At 42.4% G+C, this 15,194-nt stretch overlaps 1 long non-coding RNA gene across 1 annotated transcript; it reads left to right on the forward strand.

Annotated features, from left to right (window-relative positions):
* Positions 1-2,724: 2,724 nt before the first annotated feature.
* LOC123727841 (uncharacterized) lies at positions 2,725-11,550 on the forward strand. The gene is made up of 4 exons (XR_006759771.2): positions 2,725-3,005; positions 3,371-3,743; positions 4,007-6,320; positions 6,506-11,550. It is a non-coding gene; the product is annotated as an uncharacterized LOC123727841 (long non-coding RNA).
* The last annotated feature ends 3,644 nt before the right edge of the window (positions 11,551-15,194 follow it).

The following is a 15,194-nucleotide window of genomic DNA, read 5'->3' on the forward strand; positions in this document are numbered from 1 at the left end:
ATAAACGAAAATCAACAGATTCACAAATTAAACAACATTACATTTTACAAATGTAACTATACTACTAGCCTACTATGAATATATGTAAATCAATGTAGACTACATCGATTTTGGACCTCAATTTTGGATATTTATCAGCTGATGATGAAAGATTATTCTGCAAAAGCCTATTCCTAATACATTTAATGGTTGAATAATGGTGGTGGTTTGACAGGAGGACAGCTGGTTAAACTACATTTAACACATGCCTGTAAGACATTTAGACTGCTTTATATCACAATGATTCTTAATCTCAAATATGTTTAGGGTTAAATGATCCTTTAAAAAAAAGTATAAGACATACAACCAATATGGCTCAGTGTCTGTTTGTTTATTCACTTTTCTCATCATGTGATTATTTTGAGAGAAATGCAAATGGTATATTTGGGTGTGGTCTCGTGTGGCTCAGTTGGTAGAGCATGGTGTTTGCAATGCCAGTGTTGTGGGTTCGATTCCCACGGGGGACCAGTACAGAGAAAAGAAAATGTATGAAATGTATGCATTCACTACTGTAAAGTCACTCTGGATAAGAGTGTCTGCTAAATTACTAAAATGTAAATGGTGTAGCCTATGCAAATCTAGGAAGTTGAGCCTACTGTATATGCGAAGTTGGGTAAGCAGCCTTGGGAGATGATAGAGGTACAGTTAAGTTTTGTACTTTATTTGCTTGTTTTTTTCCTGGTGGTTGTGTGCTTTATTAATTCTGATTTTGATTTTAAATTTGAGACATGTAACATGGGAATCATTTTCATATACAGCACCAGTCAAAAGTTTGAACACACCTACTCATTCCAGGGATTTTCTTTATTTTCACTATTTTCTACATTGTAGTATAATAGTGAAGACATCAAAGTATGAAATAATACATATGGAATCAAGTAATAACCAAAAAAGTGTTAAACAAATCAAAATATGTTTTATATTTGAAATTCAAAGTATCCACCCTTTGCCTTGATGACAGCTCTACACACTCTTTTGCATTCTCTCAACCAGCTTCATGAGGTAGTCACCTTGAATGCTTTTCAATTAACAGGTGTGCCTTGTTAAAAGTACATTTGTGGAATTTCTTTCCTTCTTAATGCGTTTGAGCCAATCAGTTGTGTTGTGACAAGGTAGGGATGTTATACAGAAGATAGCCCTATTTGGTAAAAGACCAAGTCCATATTATGGCAAGAACATGAAGGTCAGTCAATGCGGAAAATTGAAAGAACTTTGACAGTGCAGTCGCAAAAACCTTCAAGCACTATGATGAAACTGGCTCTCATGAGGACCACCACAGGAAAGAAAGACCCAGAGTTCATTAGAGGTACCAGCTTCAGAAAATGCAGCCCAAATAAATGCTTCACAGAGTTCAAGTAACACACATCTCAACATCAACTGTTCAGAGGAGACTGCGTGAATTAGGCTTTAATGGTTGACTTGCTGCAAAGAAACCACTACCAAAGGACACCAATAATAAGAAGAGACTTGCTTGGGCCAAGAAACATGAGCAATGGACATTAGACCGGTGGAAATCTGTCCTTTGGTCTGGTGAGTCCAAATTTTAGATTTTTGGTTCCAACCGCCTTGTCTTTGTGAGACGCAGAATAGGTGAATGGATGATCTCTGCATGTGTGGTTCCCACCGTGAAGCATGGAGGAGGTGTGATGGTGTGGAGGTGCTTTGCTGTTGACACTGTCAGTGATTTATTTAGAATTCAAGGCACTCTTAACCAGCATCGCTACCACAGCATTCTGCAGCGATACGCCATCCCACCTAGTTTGTGTTTTTCAACAGGACAATGACCCAACACACACCTCCAGGCTGTGCAAGGGATATTTGACGAAGAAGGTTGAGATCGTTTGGGATGAGTTGGACTGCAGAGTGAAGGAAAAGCAGCCAACAAGTGCTCAGCATATGTGGGAACTCCTTCCAGACTGTTGGAAAAGCATTCCAGGTGAAGCTGGTTGAGAGAATGCCAAGAGTGCAAAGCTTTCATCAAGGCAAACTGTGGCTACTTTGAAGAATCTCAAATATAACATATATTTTGATGTGTTTCACACTTTTTTGGTTACTACATGATTCCATATGTGTAGAAAATTGTAAAAATAAAGAAAAACCCTTGAATGAGTTGTTCAAACTTTTGACTGGTGCTGTACAGTGCGGGCTCCTAGTCTTTTGCATCAAGCAGAGTTAAACTTCCTTGTTCTTTAAAGGGGAACAATAGGTCTGCTTATCACTAGTCATGCCCTTGAGTGAACAATTCTGTCGCTAACTTGATGAATCATTTTGTTTCACGCTCATTTGTCAGACCAGCAGAAGACAGTAACTACAGTATATTGTTACCTGTTTGGGAAGGTATCTTCATACAGAATAACCTGAATTGCTCAAGCTCATTCCTAACACCTTACTAATGACTTGGACTGTCAACTAGTATTCTATTTTTCAATACAAAATGGACCGTTCTGGGACAATTGCTTTTTATCTGTAGGCGAATAGGCCCAGCAATGACTTCCACTATCAGTGTATCTCAACAGGTTCACAATGTGATTATGTACATTTTATCAATTATCATGTGGTTTTTGGTGACACACTTCCGTGTTCTTGACTGACATGTCTTTCTTACCACCCGTCACAGCCTCATCATGGAGGCTCTATGTATAAGAGTGACAGATCTAAACCTGATGCACTACCTTGTCAGGGAACATTATGACAAGGGTGAACCTTAACATGTGTTATCTTTATAAACAAGACCGGTCACATTCTTAGACACCTACTACTACGGAGTCTTAATAAGTCAGTCAACTAAGTTACAACGAGTGTCAGTTGCCTCCATTTCAGAGGATTTTGGACTAGACTAGAACACAGGGTGTCAGTTTGTATGTTAGTAATGGATGATTTCAGTTTGACAACCCATTCTGAAGACTGCTGAAAAGCTACCGTCATGATGAGGAACACTGCACTGTTGTGTCTCCTGTCCGTCTCAGGTATGTATTCTTCAGTGCTTTCAATAACATCAAAGTTATTTGTTGGAGTCATTGTGATAATTTAGGCATCATTGAATAAGGCATTCAAATATAAACCCTTTAGAAAGAGGTATAAGTGTTGGGAGTACCTCATACATAAAAGACAATTCTGATCGTCTGTTACGCAATCAACACACGGGTAACTTTCAAACGGCAGGCCATTTTTCAGGATCCTTTCATAGTTCTCTCTGTTCATGAAAAGCAACATGATGTGTATTATACGTTGATATTCTGTGATATTAACAGGATGTGTGTGTGAAATCTATGCATGCAGCAAGGAGATATTATTAACTTGCTCTCTAATGGTTTTTGCTTGTATTTTACAGGACTGTGTTGCCTGACTCAGTATCTCCCCTCCTCAGTATCACTATGTTAGCCTTCAAATGAATTATAGCCAAGCCCAGACTTATTGTAGAGACATGTACACTGACTTGGCAACCATCTACAACTCAGGGGATCTGGATAGACTTGTACAATTGGTACCGAATTGGACAGCCAGTGTCTGGATAGGACTGGAGTTTGGAGATGAATTTGAGTGGCACTGGTCATTGCCAGATCAGAGAAAGATTGAGTTTTTCAACTGGAGGGCAGCAGAGCCGAAGCAAAACAATACTCAAGATAGCTGTGCTGCAATGGATCCAAACGGACAGTGGTTTGAGGATAACTGCCAAATTAAAAGAGGTTTTGTTTGCTTTGATGGTGAGTAATGCTAAATCTATTCTATTTATAGCAATTTCAACCCCATATCAGATACAGGGCCGATTCTAGGATGATATGTCTGGATGGGCTGTCAGGTATTTTTTGCCTGTTTTAAAGCTTTAACCGTAAAACATGACTTGGGTATAGTCAATTGGGTGATTGCGTGAGCATAATGATATTTTGTGTGGTCAATGCTCAACCCTGCACCCCACTATATCTCCAATGCTCCATGCAAATGTTATGTATTTTCTATCCTCTGACAGGGGAAAAACGCTAGTAACAGTCACATCTTCATTGATGACAGCAAGACTTGGAGAGAGGCTCAAGACCACTGCCGGGGTACGTACACAGACCTGGTCAGCATACGGTCCAGAGAGGAAAACCATCACATCCAGAACATGTCACTGTCCCAGAGCATGTGGATTGGTCTCTTCAAAGACCCATGGAAGTGGTCAGATGGGAGCAACTCCTCATACCGCTTCTGGAAGACCAATCAGCCAACTACATTCAATACCACAGTAAATGTTACTAAACAGTTAACTACTGAACACCTAACCTCTGACCCAGTGACTACTGTACCCGTTCAAAGCAATATCTCAATGCCTGTACCAACTACATTAATTTCCACAGAACATGCTTCAACTGAACAGTTAACTACTGAGCACCTAACCTCTGACCCAGTGACTACTGTACCTGTTCAAAACACTCCCTCAACACCAGTACCAACTACATCCAATACCCCAGTGCATGTTTCTACTGGACAGCTGTCTACCAGACTCCTAACATCTGACCCACTGACTACTGTACCTGTTCAAAAACCAACTACATCCAATACCCCAGTGCATGTTTCTACTGGACAGCTGTCTACCAGACTCCTAACATCTGACCCACTGACTACTGTACCTGTTCAAAACACTCCCTCAATGTCTATACCAACTACATTCAATACAACAGACCAAGTTTCAATTGAACAGTTAACTTCTGAACACCTAACTATAGACCGAGCGACTACTGGTTACATACCTACAAATGCAACTGCTGTATCTGTTCAAAACACTCCCTCAACACCAGTACCAACTACTAAAGAACATGCTTCAACTGAAATGTTAACTACTGAATACTCAACTAGAGAGGAAGCAACTACTGAATACTCAACTAGAGAGGAAGCAACTACTGGTTACTCAGCTAGAGAGGAAGCAACTACTGGTTACATACCTACAAGTGCTTCTACTGTCCCTGGTCAAAACAGTCCCTCAACACCTGTACCAACTACATTCACTACCACAGAGCACGTTTCAACTGAACAGTTAACTACTGAACACTTAACCTCTGATCCACTGACTACTGTACCTGTTCAAAACACTCCCTCAACACCAGTACCAACTACATCCAATACCCCAGTGCATGTTTCTACTGGACAGCTGTCTACCAGACTCCTAACATCTGACCCACTGACTACTGTACCTGTTCAAAAACCAACTACATCCAATACCCCAGTGCATGTTTCTACTGGACAGCTGTCTACCAGACTCCTAACATCTGACCCACTGACTACTGTACCTGTTCAAAACACTCCCTCAATGTCTATACCAACTACATTCAATACAACAGACCAAGTTTCAATTGAACAGTTAACTTCTGAACACCTAACTATAGACCGAGCGACTACTGGTTACATACCTACAAATGCAACTGCTGTATCTGTTCAAAACACTCCCTCAATGTCTATACCAACTACATTCAATTCAACAGACCAAGTTTCAACTGAACAGTTAACTACTGAACACCTAACCTCTGACCCACTGACTACTGTACCTGTTCAAAACACTCCCTCAATGTCTATACCAACTACATTCAATTCAACAGACCAAGTTTCAACTGAACAGTTAACTACTGAACACCTAACCTCTGACCCACTGACTACTGTACCTGTTCAAAACACTCCCTCAATGTCTATACCAACTACATTCAATTCAACAGACCAAGTTTCAACTGAACAGTTAACTACTGAACACCTAACCTCTGACCCAGTGACTACTGTACCTGTTCAAAACAGGACCTCAACACCAGTACCAACTACATTCAATACCACAGACCAAGTTTCAACTGAACAGTGAACTACTAAACACCTAAATACAGAAAGTGCAACTACTGTACCTTTTCAAAGCATTATCTCAATGTCTGTACCAACTACCACAGAACATGCTTCAACTGAAATGTTAACTACTGAACACTCAACTACAGAGAAAGTGACTACTGATTTCTCACCTACAAGTGCTTCTACTGTCCCTATCCAAAACATTTCCTCAACGTCTATACCAACTACATCCAATACCACAGTGCATGTTTCAACCGAAGAGGCGACTACTAAACACCTTACTACTGAGAATGTAACACATCAATCAACAACTGAGCCTGCAGACACAGAAATGCAACACAGCATTACACAAGCGACTACTGAACATACTTCTGCCATAGATATAACCACAGTGGTTGAGACTGCTCCATACAGTACTGCAGAGCCTGTCAGTATCTCCACTGTCATGCCAAATGAAAACAGTCAAGGTTTAAGTCCAGGTAACTTTCATCATTATATCTCAATTAATGACATGTTGAAAGCCTAACCGTCTCTTTTTGTTTGGCTGTGGTTTTATGTTGTTTCAAAGATGTTATATTACAGAGCAGAGGTATAAATGGATACAAATCTACATTTTGTTGAATGGGCTCCATGTTATCTATCTTTATATCTTTATTTCTCTCAGACAACCTGATATTGATCCGTGAGAACATGACGTGGAACGAGGCCCTGAGCTACTGCAGAGAGCACCACGTTGACCTGGTCTCCATCACTACAGAGCTGCTTCAGTCCTGGGTGACAGAGAGGGCTGCCAGCGCCACCTCATCCCAAGTCTGGGTGGGCCTGCGCTTCACCTGTTCATTCCACTTCTGGTTCTGGATCAGGTCTGATGCAGGCTGCTACCAGAACTGGGCCCCCGGGAACGGCTCAGACAGCCAGCAGGACTGTGGGATTGCAGGGGCTGTAGAGACCACCGGGAGGCAGCAATGGGTTAGTCTGGAGGAGAACCAGAGGCTCAACTTTATCTGCTACAAATGTTCTGGGAACAGTGGTGAGGGGTTGATACATCTCTGATTCGGACGACTTTTGTATTATGTATGTTTCTTATGCAACGTGAAAAGTGTACACTACCGCTCCAAAGTTTGGGGTCACTTAGAAATGTCCTTGTTTTTGAAAGAAAGCACATTTTTTGTCCATTAAAATTACATCAAGTTGATCAGAAATATAGTGTTCATGTTGTAAATGACTATTGTAGCTGGAAACCCCAGATTTTTTATGGAATATCTACACAGGCGTACAGCAACCATCACTCCTGTGTTCCAATGGCACGTTGTGTTAGCTAAGAGGCGACTCTGGGATGCTGGCCTTCTAGGCAGAGTTCCTCTGTCCAGTGTGTGTGTTCTTTTGCCCATCTTAATCTTTTCTTTTTATTGGCCAGTCTGAGATATGGCTTTTTCTTTGCAACTCTTCCTAGTAGGTCAGCATCCCAGAGTCACCTCTTCACTGTTGACGTTGAGACTGGTGTTTTGCGGGTACTATTTAATGAAGCTGCCAGTTGAGGACTTGTGAGGCGTCTGTTTCTCAAACTAGACACTCTAATGTACTTGTCCTCTTGCTCAGTTGTGCACCGGGGCCTGCCACTCCTCTTTTTATTCTGGTTAGAGCCAGTTTGCGCTGTTCTGTGAAGGCAGTAGCATACAACATTGTATGAGATCTTCAGTTTCTTGGCAATTTCTTGCATGGAATAGCCTTCATTTCTCAGAACAAGAATAGACTGATGAGATTCAGAAGAAAGTTCTTTGTTTCTGGCCATTTTGAGCCTGTAATCAAACCCACAAATGCTGATGCTCCAGATACTCAACTAGTCTAAAGAAGGCCAGTTTTATTGCTTCTTTAATCAGAACAACAGTTTTCAGCTGTGCTAACATAATTGCAAAAGGGTTTTCTAATGATCAATTAGCCTTTTAAAATGATTAACTTGGATTAGCTAACACAACGTGCCATTGGAACACAGGAGTGATGGTTGCTGATAATGGGGCTCTGTACGCCTATGTAGATATTCTACAAAAAATCAGCCGTTTCCAGCTTTTCTTTAAAAAACAAGGACATTTCTAAGTGACCCCAAACTTTTGAACGGTAGTGTAAGTATTTAAAAAATGTTAACATGTCATAGCAGCCTACGCAGTTGTTATGTGATTTTGATTGATTACCATGATAAACCACATAGTAAATGTAAATCCGGGACACATAAATTAAAATGATATGTTACATTTGTTATGGTTACTTAAGACAGAAGGTTACTTAAGGCAAAAACAAAAGTAGGGTGTATAGGTGGGTGTATAACAGAAACGTCTAGCAACCCCTAGCTTAGCGTTAGCCACATAGCCAACTTCATAACATACTGTATGAATTGCCATTTGTAACACGTGAACAACCCAGTAGTGTTGCAGTTCTTGACACACTCAAACCAGCTCTATCAAAAGGATCCATCTCCAGCAGCCTTTATATACCATGACAACTCTATCAGAAGGATCCATCTCCAGCAGCCTGTATATACCATGATAACTCTATCAGAAGGATCCATCTCCAGCAGCCTGTATATACCATGATAACTCTATCAGAAGGATCCATCTCCAGCAGCCTGTATATACCACGACAACTCTATCAGAAGGATCCATCTCCAGCACCCTGTATATAGCATGACAACTCTATCAGAAGGATCCATCTCCAGCAGCCTGTATATACCATGACAACTCTATCAGAAGGATCCATCTCCAGCAGCCTGTATATGGTCATAACAATGTCATGACACATATGTTTAGACCTGTTGTGACAGATATTGTGTTATTTTACTTGACAACACTATTTTTATGTTACATAACGTTTTCTGAAATTGACCCAATTCATCCCAAAGGTGTTCAGTGGGGTAGAGGTTAGTGCTCTGTGCAGGCCAGTTAAGTTATTCCACACCGATCGTGACAAACCTTTTCTGTATGGACCTTGCTTTGTGCATGGGGGCATTGTCATGCTGAAACAGGAAAGAGCCTTCCCAAGTACAGAATCTTCTAGAATATCATTGCATGCTGTAGCATTAAGATTCACATTCACTGGAACTAAGGTGTTTAGCCCGAACCATGAAAAACAGCCCCAGACCATTATTCCTCCTCCACCAAACTTTACAGTTGGCACTATGACTTCGGGCAGGTAGCGTTCTCCTGGCATCCGCCAAACCCAGATTCGGCCGTCGGACTGCCAGATGGTGAAGCGTGATTCAACCCTCCAGAGAACGCGTTTCCACTGCTCCAGAGTCCAATGGCGGCGAGCTTTCCACCACTCCAGCTGACGCTTGGAATTGTGCATGGTGATCTTAGGCTTGTGTGCGGCTGCTTGGCCATGGAAACCCATTTCATGAAGCTCCCGATGAACAGTTATTGTGCTGACATTTATTCCAGAAGCAGTTTGGAACTTGGTAGTGAGTGTTGCAACTGAGGACCAACAATTTTCACGCACTATGCGCTTCAGCACTCGGGGTCACCTTCTGTGAGCTTGTGTGGCCTACCACTTCGTGGCTGAGCTGTTGTTGCTCCTAGATGTTTCCATTTCACAATAAAAGCACTTACAGTTGACCGGGGCAGCTCTTGCAGGGCAGAAATTTGATGAACTGACTTGTTGGAAAGGTGGCATCCTATGACGGCGCCACGTTGAAAGTCACTGAGCTCTTCAGTAAGGCCATTCTACTCCAAATATTTGTCTATGGAGATTCCATGGCTGTGTGCTCGATTTTATATACCTGTCAGCAACGGATGTGGCTGAAATAGCCGAATCCACTAATTTGAAGGGGTGTCCACATACTTTTGTAGATATAGTGTATGTCACAACATATGTAAATATATGGGCAATGACAGTGTGATGACCATATTATGACATCATTATGACCGTGTCATAACGTGTTCTGACTCCTGGAGTCAAGTAAAGTGTTACCAATATGGCATATAATACAATTCCAAAAAGAAAACATTATTTCATCCCTTATCCCCATAGAAATATCTGCATGGCTCAAAATCCACCTACCTCTTGATTGCTACTTTTTCCACCATAACTCTGAGAATTGCTATTCACTTGTCAGTTACTATGGACTATTAGACCCGAGTTTGTCACAGCATTGTAGGCTGTCCATGAAAATGTATTGGTCAGTGGGCCTCCATGTCCTCCCAGCAGTTCAATGTTAATGTCCCTTTACGTCCTGCCACCCGGCCCCTGGGTTACCCTTTTCTCACCCTCGTCTCCTCTTATGTGCTGTCCAGCTGGCTGTGACCTCTGCCCCTGTTACCCTCACTCCTGACCCCTGGAGCCGTTCCCATGACACCCTTTTGTGAGCACCTCTCCATGGTGACCCATGGTCACTCCTCCTCCCTCAACCTCTACAGATTTTTGGGGGGAAGTGGCATGTATGACAAAGTTCAAATGCATTGGGATCAGTGCAATGTGACCTCATTTGGCCTTATTCCCATACCAACATAATAGCACAAAATGACCATTAAAAAAAGTAGGACAACATGATACAAACATAGGCTCGGACTATATCACTGTGGAATATAAGGGAAACTAATTTTGCCGTCATGAACGCTCTGAGCCCAAGTCTGTTGTATCATACATTAACCAAGCTCCTAAAGAGTAATGCTAAATTCAATGTGTCTTTCTATGGAGAATGCCTTTGCATACCTTATCTTAGACCCAGAAGCCCTTTGCAGTTCTGTCAAACTATGGCTAATTTAAAACGTAGTGTTATACTTTTTTATAAACACTGTACACCAAAGGCATGTTGGCCTGCCCTACACACTATTGTGTTAACAAACTGAAATGCAATGCATTAGCATCAACAAAGTATTCATTGACATACATCTTTATTTCTGCGTATTATTATTACCAGATTACCAAAAAACAATATTTTATGAAGATTGTTAGATCTCGACACCTGCCATGTGCACCTCTTTCTCTCTCTCCCTCTCGCTCTCTCTCACGCTCTCTCTCGCTCTCTCTCTCGCTCTCTCTCTCTCACGCTCTCTCTCTCACGCTCTCTCTCTCTCTCACGCTCTCTCTCTCTCTCTCTCTCTCGCTCTCTCTCTCTCTCGCTCTCTCTCATTCTCTCGCTCTCACTCTCTCTCTCTCTTCCCCCTCAGTTAATTGTAATAAAATAGATTTGAGGCCCAATCTCTTAGTTAACCCCAGTGCTTCATGAAATGAGATGGATAGAGGGAGAGAGGGAGAGGAGGACATGGAAAAGACAGACTGAAAGACCAACAGTTGAGGATGGACCGAGGGAGTGCGGAATGAGGGGACTGGAACTTGGAATGGGAATACATTTGGTAGAACGTTTGACAGTAAGGGAGTGTTGGGTGTATAGGTAATATGTATCTTGGTGGAGATGGAGTAGTTATCAATATTGATGGTGCATTAAGATTGTGTAATTATAACAATGGCTACCGATTTGTTTGTTGTTATGGTGAATATGGAATACTTTATGTAAAATGTGAAGGTGTCTATGGTTCAAATGTAAGAATTTATATCAACTAACATATGCAGCTTTACATAATTAAGCATTCAGGGGCTTTCCAAGACACATATTAAGCCTAGTCCTAGTCCTATCAAATATCCATTGATAATGTTTTTTTAGTTGTTCTGTCTCTGGGATACCGGCCCATAGTGTTTAGAATAAATGAAGTTGTGAAATGGAGTCTGGGTTTATTTGAGGAGAGAGAGCTTGAATGCACTTTCCTACACAAAGACATAAAGCAGCAGTTGGATTCCTGGGAGGAACGTCCACAGAGCATTCTTGATACACATGTGATAGTTTTGAGTGTGAAAAACACAGTAGCGTTGCAGTTCTTGAAACACTCAAACCGGTGTGCCTGGCACCTACTACCATACCCCATTCAAAGGCACTTACCCTCTGAATGGCACACATACACAATCCATGTCTCAATTGTCTCAACGCTTAAAAATCTTTCTTTAACCTGTCTCCCAACCTTCATCGACACTGATTTAAGTGTATTTAACAGGTGACATCAATAAGGGATCATAGCTTTCACCTGGATTCACCTGGTCAGTCTATGTCATGGAAAGATCAGAAGCCTCCTCCCTAAGTTTGCTTTATTCACTGCTTTAGCACACTCCGCCAACCCTGATGTCCTAGCCGTGTCTGAATCCTGGCTTAGGAAGGCCACCAAAAATTCTGAAATTTCCATCCCCAATTACAACATTTTCCATCAAGACAGAACTACTAAAGGGGGCGGAACTGCAATCTACTGTAAAGATAGCCTGCAGAGTTCTTTCATACTATCCAAGTCTATGCCCAAACAGTTCGAGCTTCTACTTTTAAAAATCCATCTCTCCAGAAATAAATCCCTCAATGTTGCTGCTTGTTATAGACTCCCCTCAGCTTCCAGCTGTGCCCTGGACACCATATGTGAATTGATTGCCCCCCATCTATCGTCGGAGTTTGTACTGCTAGGTGACCTAAATTGGGATATGCTTAACACCCCCAGCCGTCCTACAATCTAAGCTAGATGCCCTCAATCTCACACAAATTATCAATGAACCTACCAGGTACCACCCCAAATCCGTAAACATGGGCGCCCTCATAGATATCATCCTGACCAACTTGCCCTCTAAATACACCTCTGCTGTTTTCAACCAGGATCTCAGCGTTCACTGCCTCATTGCCTGCGTCCGTTATGGGTCCACAGTCAAACGACAACCCCTCATCACTGTCAAACGCTCCCTAAAACACTTCTGCGAGCAGGCCTTTCTAATCAACCTGAGCTGGGTATCCTGGAAAGATATTGACCTCATCCCGTCAGTAGAGGATGCCTGGTTGTTCTTTAAAAGTACTTTCCTCACCATCTTAAAAAGCATGCCCCTTTCAAAAAATGAAAAACGAAGAACAGATATAGCCCTTGGTTCACTCCAGACCTGACTGCCCTTGACCAGCACAAAAACATCCTGTGGTGTACTGCACTAGCATCGAATAGTCCCCGCGATATGCAACTTTTCAGGGAAGTCAGGAACCAATACAAACAGTCAATTAGGAAAGAAAAGGCTAGCTTTTTCAAACAGAAATTTGAATCCTGCAGTCCTAATTCCAAAAGGTTTTGGGACACTGTAAAGTCCATGGAGAATAAGAACACCTCCTCCCAGCTGCCCACTACACTGAGACTAGGAAACACTGTCACCACTGATGAATCCACGATAATCGAGAATTTCAATAAGCATTTCTCTACGGCTGGCCATGCTTTCCACCTGGCTACCCAACCCCGGCCAATAGTTCTGCACCCCCTGCAGCAACTGGCCCAAGCCCCCCCCGCATCTCCTTCACCCAAATCCAGACAGCTAATGTTCTGAAAGAGCTGCAAAATCTGGATCCCTACAAATCAGCTGGGCTAGACAATCTGGACTCTCTCTTCCTAAAATTATCCGCCGCCATTGTTGAAACCCCTATTACTAGTCTGTTCAACCTCTCTTTCATATCGTCTGAGATTCCTAAAGATTGGATAGCGGCCGCGGTCATCCCCCTCTTCAAAGGGGGAGACACTCTAGACCCAAACTGTTACAGACCTATATCCATCCTGCCCTGCCTTTCTAAAGTCTGTGAAAGCCATGTGAACAAACATATCACCGACCATTTCGAATCCCACCGTACCTTCTCCACTATGCAATCTGGTTTCCGAGCTGGTCACGGGTGCACCTCAGCCACGCTCAAGGTCCTAAACGATATCATAACCGCCATCGATAAAAGACAGTACTGTGCAGCCGTCTTCATCGACCTGGCCAAGGCTTTCGACTCTGTCAATCACAGTATTATTATCAGCAGACTCAACAGCCTCGGTTTCTGTAATGACTGCCTCGCCTAATTCACTAACTACTTCTCAGATAGAGTTCAGTGTGTCAAATCGGACGGCCTGTTGTCCGGACCTCTGGCAGTCTCTATGGGATTGCCACAAGGTTAAATTCTCGGGCTGACTCTTTTCTCTGTATATATCAATGATGTCGCTCTTGCTGTAGGTGATTCTTTGATCCACCTCTATGCAGACAACACCATTCTGTATACATCTGGCCCTTCTTTGGATACTGTATTAACAAACCTCCAAACAAGCTTCAACGCCATACAACACTCCTTCCGTGGCCTCCAACTGCTCTTAAATGCTAGTAAAACTAAATCCATGCTCTTCAACCGATCGCTGCCCACACCCGCCTGCCTGACTAGCATCACTACTCTGGACGGTTCTGACTTAGAATATGTGGACAACTATAAATACCTAGGTGTCTGGCTAGACTGTAAACTCTCCTTCCAGACTCATATTAAACATCTCCAATTCAAAGTTAAATCTAGAATTGGCTTCCTATTTCGCAACAACGCCTCCTTCACTCATGCTGCCAAACATACCCTCGTAAAACTGACTATCCTACAGATCCTTGACTTCGGAGATGTCATTTACAAAATAGCCTCCAACACTCTACTCAGCAAATTGGATGCAGTCTATCACAGTGCCATCCGTTTTGTCACCAAAGCCCCATATACTACTCACCACTGCGACCTGTATACTCTCGTTGGCTGGTCCTCGCTACGTATTCGTCGCCAAATCCACTGGCTCCAGGTCATCTATAAGTCTTTACTGGTAAAGCTCCACCTTATCTCAGCTCACTGGTCACCATAGCAACACCCACCCATGACACGCGCTCCAGCAGGTATATTTCACTGGTCATCCCCAAAGCCAACATATCCTTTGGCAGCCTTTCGTTCCAGTTCTCTGCTGCCAATGATGGGAACGAACTGCAAAAATCACTGGTTGGAGACTTATATCTCCCTCACTAGCTTTAAGCACCAGCTGTCAGAGCAGCTTACCGGTCACTGCAGCCGTACACAGCCCATCTGTAAATAGCCCATCCAACCAACTACCTACCTCATCCCCATATGTTTTTTGTTTTTCTGCTCTTTTGCACACCAGTATTTCTACTTGCACATCATCATCTGCACATATATCACTCCAGTGTAAATTGCTAAATTGTAATTACTTCGCCCCTATTGGCCTATTTATTGCCTTATCTCCTTACTTCATTTGCACACACTGTATAGAGATTTTTCTATTGTGTTATTGACTGTACGTTTGTTTATCCCATGTGTAACTCTGTGTTGTTGTTTGTGTCGCACTGCTTTGCTTTATCTTGGCCAGGTCGCAGTTGTAAATGAGAACTTGTTCTCAACTGGCCTACCAGGTTAAGTAAAGGTGAAATAAAATAAACAGAAATAAAAGAGCAGGTGTTCTTAATGTTTTGTATCGTCAGTGTCCTATCGTATGTTCCTTGTATTTATTGCC

This window comes from Salmo salar, chromosome 02, assembly GCF_965601325.2.
Source record: "Salmo salar chromosome 02, fSalSal1, whole genome shotgun sequence".
NCBI lineage: Eukaryota > Metazoa > Chordata > Actinopteri > Salmoniformes > Salmonidae > Salmo > Salmo salar.